Source organism: Vombatus ursinus, unplaced genomic scaffold (genome assembly GCF_900497805.2).
Source record: "Vombatus ursinus unplaced genomic scaffold, bare-nosed wombat genome assembly UNPS02014797.1, whole genome shotgun sequence".
Classification (NCBI taxonomy): domain Eukaryota; kingdom Metazoa; phylum Chordata; class Mammalia; order Diprotodontia; family Vombatidae; genus Vombatus; species Vombatus ursinus.
The window spans coordinates 4416215-4421706 of record NW_020954575.1 but is presented as its reverse complement, the minus strand read 5'-3'; the positions used below and the strand labels follow the sequence as shown (position 1 = coordinate 4421706).

The 5492-nt window shown below is 40.1% G+C and overlaps 1 pseudogene; it reads left to right on the top strand.

Annotated features, from left to right (window-relative positions):
* Positions 1–4764: 4764 nt before the first annotated feature.
* Positions 4765–5223, top strand: LOC114049300 (annotated as a pseudogene).
* The last annotated feature ends 269 nt before the right edge of the window (positions 5224–5492 follow it).

Sequence of the window (5492 nt, the reverse complement as noted above, 5' to 3'; positions counted from 1 at the left end):
AAATATAAGATAAAAACTTTTTTTCTAATGATACAGTATCTGAATTCATTGAGCTTACTTCATTGATTACATTTGTTACATTAATTACATTCATTAATTACATTTTTTTAAATTTTTTTTTTGTTTTGTTTGTGACTTGCCCAGGGTCACACAGCTAGTGTCAAGTGTCTGAGGCTGGATTTGAACTCAGGTTCTCCTGATTCCAAGGACACAGCTCTATCCACTGCGCCACCTATCTGCCCCATTTACATTTATATATTTATACATACATTTATACAAATAATTAAGGACAAAATAGTACATGGTAAGTAGTCCTGGCTGAGATGGTTGGAGTCAAGGGAACCTGGGTTCAAATGTCAACTATGTTGCTTACTATCTGTGTGACCTTGAGAAAATTATTTCAATTCCCTTGGCCCCAATTTCCTCCTTTGTAAAATGAGGAGCTTGATCATGATTGCCTCTAAATCTATAATCCATAATCTATGATCCTAAGGATAATAAGAGGCATTCTGGGTTTAGGGAACAGTGAGTTCAAATCAGAAGGCTGCCATGTAGAGTTCAGTCCTCCAAGGAGATCACTTCAGAACATAGGGAGCCCAAGAACTGATGAAATGAATGGTTTCAGAGAAAATTGGGAAGACTTCTGACACAGAACTGAAACAGTCTACCCCTTTGGGAACCTGAGGTAGCCTATGGATCCCTTCTCAAAATAATGTTCTTAAATGTATACAATGAAAAATATGATACTATGAAGGAATATAGTTATATTGAAATATAATTATCAATATATTTTTAAAAAGCAAGTTTAAAGACCCCTGGTTGAGAATCCCTAGTTCAGAGATTAGATAAAGGAACATCTTCATATTCAGGCACTATTAAGATTTTATTTTGATGTCCCCCTGGGATGACTTGGAAAGACAGAAGCTGTTCAGGCTGGCTCATTATCTGTTCCTATCACCACTGTCCAGGGCCTGCCCTTTATTCTGCAGGCTGACAACCTCAGGCTTATCATTCCACTGGACGTGCTGAAGCCCCAGAGAGTCAATTCATGTGAACCAAACTCATGGGAGACCAATTTAAAACCCAGGAAACCAATTGAATCATTTATGGGGCCATACCTTTCTGTTGACTGGAAATTCATGGCCATTAGCCAGGTTACTCCTTTCCCCAAAACAAGCTATCTGGGAAAGTGAATTAGTTATGAGAAGGCTACTTTGTGACCATAGCATCAGAGCAAAGGGAGATGGATGGTTTTAAGGGGTATTTTATTTAGGCTATGATAAGGACTGATGATATATCCCTGCTCCACCTTTCTAATGACTAGATAATTGAATAATCTGCCAAATAGTCTCTCTATCTCTCTCCCTTGGTTAGTGCTGAATAAACACTGATAAATTATTACTCCATAGTTCTCTTTTTCCTAGGCTTCACACGCTCTGATATATATTTACCTTTACAACATCCCCCTTCTGCATTTTGACAGACTTCTATAAACTGTGAGAATCCCCAAGATTCTAGAGAATAATAAAAAAATTCATATTTCAATTTATTTGGGGTTTATCAAGTTTTTCCTGATTAAAACCTCCTGAGGTCATGCAACAATCATTATCTTCATTTTCTTATATTGCTCAGAGCAGTAAAGTGACTATGTTTATGGTCACACAACGAGTAAAAGTCAAAGGCAAGTCCAACTCTGTACTATATCCCATTGCCTTTTACATAGTAGGAACTTGAGAGATTTTTGCTGAATTGAATCAGAATATCCTTCTCTGTCTCTCGGTTAAGGGAATTTTACTTTTAGGACTGTGGTCCTCTGTCCATAGAGAAATTCACTTTACTGTGGATAAAAGTTGATGGTTCTGATGGAAAATAATATCTTGTTTGACACTTACTAACTGTGTGACCCTGGGCAGGTCACTTAGCTTGATTGTGCCTCAATTTCCTCAACTTTAAAATGAGGGAGCTGGCCTCTGAGGTCCATTTTAGCTTTGAATTTATGCATCTATCAGCTGGTACACTGTAGAATAAACCTTTCTCTTCCTTCAAGGCTCAGCTCAAGTGGCATTTTCTTCATGAATCCTTACTTCATCTCTTCACATGAAAGTGTTTTCTTCTCAAATTTTCCCAGAGTACTTTGGGACTCTCTTCTGCCCTGTTCACATTCTACCTTGGATTATCCTTATTTGGGGGCATGTCAAGTCATTTTTCTACTTTGTCTTTTCAGTGCCTAGCACAGGATCTTGCACATAATAGGGGCTTAATAAATATCTGTTGACTAAATGAATGACTCTAGTTGACTAAAGGTATATGTTGAACCAAAATATTTGGAACCTAATATATCAGATGGATTACAAACCTCCTGGGCAGATTTTTTTTTAATCAACCCAATGAAAGTTGATTAGTTCCACTCAGCTGCACAGGAGAAATCAAGTAAGACTAAGAGGTGATTGGGGAGGGAATGGGACATTCTTCCTGAGACTTTATTATCAAAAGGGGGTGCTGACATAGGAGGGAATTGGACTGTCCAAGTGATGAGAGAGAGAGGGTGTTAGACTGGGATAAATCACCATGCACCTACATGGAACTGGGAAGATAAACTTGCTTGTAAAGTATAAGAAAAGATGGTCTCCTAGTACCTAAAAGACCTCTTCTGTGTGAAGTCTGGAGCCATGGAGGCTATATTTTTTTTAAAAAAATAAGCTCCCAGGAATGCAGAAAATGTGTTTTGAGCCATAAACACAAGCTGCTAAAATAGACACAATAGAAAATGCTGGAAATGAGAACTGCAAAAAGGAATACTTTTTAGACTCACTGGGGCAGGGAAGCAACCCCAAATCTCTCTTTTATAACACTATTCAGAGCAGTACTCTAAGTTATTGAAACAGTGCAGGGTTGCTCACTGGCAGGTTTAGACATTTTCAACAGTATCAGATAAGAATTCTAATGGTTTTGGGGGCAGCTAGGTGGCGCAGTGTTTAGAGCACCGGCCCTGAAGTCAGGAGGACCTGAGCTCAAATCTGGCCTCAGACCAAACACTTGACACTTATTAGCTGTGTGACCCTGGACAAGTCCCTTAACCCCAACTGCCTAAAAAAAAAAAAATTCTAATAGTTTTGTTTAACCCCTAAACAAATTAGGTCATGTGTTGAACCTTGAGAGTTTGTGTATTTGGGAAACTGGTGACTGTAACTCAGGGTATAGACATCTGGTGGGGGCAAGGAGCCAGAAAAGTGAGAAATCTCTTAAAATGTACCTGGGCACTGTGAGTCAGAAGTGATCCTGTGACACAAGGATTATATATGTAGTATTTTTTATTGAGGGTGGGGCAGCATCTATGCTTATTCTTAGATCTATAAACTAAAAGTTGGAGGTTGGGTCCCCAGAGTAGAGGCTAATCTAGATTCAAGGCATTCTGTGAATCCACACTCCTAAAACTGTGTATAATGAGCTCCAGCCAGTAAATTAGGCTCTCTTTTCAATCCACAGAGCTCATACACCTCAGAGATATCTCCTCTCTGAACTGACCAGGCCCTATCCAAATAGCTAACTGCACCCTACTTTCATCAAGTTTGACTGAAAAAATTCTTCATACTGTGTAAAGGGGTACCAGAGTAGAAAGCACTTATTTACACTTCATTTAAAAAGACTTTAAATTAGAAAGACCAAGGTCACCCACTATATTCTGGGACATCACCAGTCATCATGACTTATGTCTTGCCACCGGACTTTGATGACTCTGGAAGTGAGAGTGAGGCTGATGACTTTGTGGAGCTCTGTTCTCACTTAAATCTGATTCGCTCTTGAGTTAAGATATCACCCATGATGTCAGCCGTCCTCTTCAAGACATCCCCTGTGATGTCACTGGTCCTCTTTGAGAACAAAGAACAAACAACAACAATAAGTCATAAACACCTCATTGTCTTTGTTACTTGTCCCCATCTTCTATGATTTCATTAACTGAGCTACGGAGAAATAAATTGATCAAGGATGTGTCTAGCAGCTCCCTCTCCCTTCACTCTACAGTTGTATAAAGATAAGGGGTATATGTTGTGTTCAGGGAGGACCCACAGAGAGCCAGAGTCAGGAAGACTCATCTTCCTGAGTTCAAATCCAGCCTCAGATACTTACTAGCTGTGTGACTCTGAGCAAGTCACTTCACCCCATTTGCCTCAGTTTCCTCATATGTAAAATGAACTGGAAAGGCAAATAGCAAACCATTCCAGTATCTTTGCCAAAAAAAACAAATGAGGTCATGAAGAGTCAGACACAACTGAAAAATGACTGAACAACAACAAGAAGGGTTATGTCAAATCTAGGCCATTGACATTTTTTTTTAAAAAATGGAATCTAAACAGCTCCCAGGTTTTGAGAGCCCTGGGCTTCATGTGGCATTGTATGGCAGTTTTCCAGAGAACATCCATTCTTTACCATTATTTTCATCTCGTAGCACAAGAATGACATCCTGGTTTGCCTTAGTGATGTCAATAGTTATCCTGGAGCTTCAGCAGAGGTTTTGTTTTCTTTTTTTTTAAATGAATACTTGCAGTATGAAAAATAAAATGAAAGAAAAGAAGACCCATAAGTTCCCTAAAAGTAAGTTTGTTGCCCTCCCTCCCAAATCTTCAAAAAGCAGCTGATAGAGTAGCTTAGAAAGAAGAGTCGCTCTCTTCTCTGGGCGGTGCAGACTCCTTGGGCTCCAGCCGCTGTCGGCACCCTGGTCACAGCCGCTCATTTCTCCTGCTCCAGTCTGAGCTTCCCTGGACTATGGCCAACATTAAGCGCACCTTCATTGCCATCAAGACTGACAGCATCCAGCGAGGCCTAATCGGGGACATCATCAAATGTTTTGAGCAGAAAGGATTTTGCCTCGTGGGCATGAAGTTCCTTAGGGCCTCAGAGGAACATCTGAAACAGCGCTATGTTGACCTGAAGGACAGGCCATTTTTCCCTGGGCTTGTAAAATATATGAACTCAGGACCTGTTGTAGCCATGGTTTGGGAGGGCTTGAATGTGGTGAAGACAGGCAGAGTGATGCTGGGGGAGACCAATCCAGCTGATTCCAAGCCAGGCTCCATTCGTGGGGACTTCTGCATTCAAGTCGGCAGAAACATCATCCACGGCAGTGATTCTGTAAAAAGTGCCCAGAAGAATGTCAGCCTATGGTTTAAGCCTGAAGATCTGGTTGATTATAAGTCTTATGCTCATGACTGGGTCTATGAATAAGGATTTTATAAGTGGGTATAGACTGGACCTACTCTTTTTAGTAGCTGTGGTATGCGTGTGTATGTCTTCATCACTGAGTGTGAGTGTGTATGTGTATGTATGTCTCCATCCCTGAATACAATATTTCATACCAGGGGACTGAAAGGAATTGGAACCATCATTTTCTAAAACAACCCTGTAATCCTGTTCAATAAAGCCTTGGAAATAAGGGGCAAAAAAAGAAAGAAAGAAAGAAAGAAAGAAAGAAAGAAAGAAAGAAAGAAAGAAAG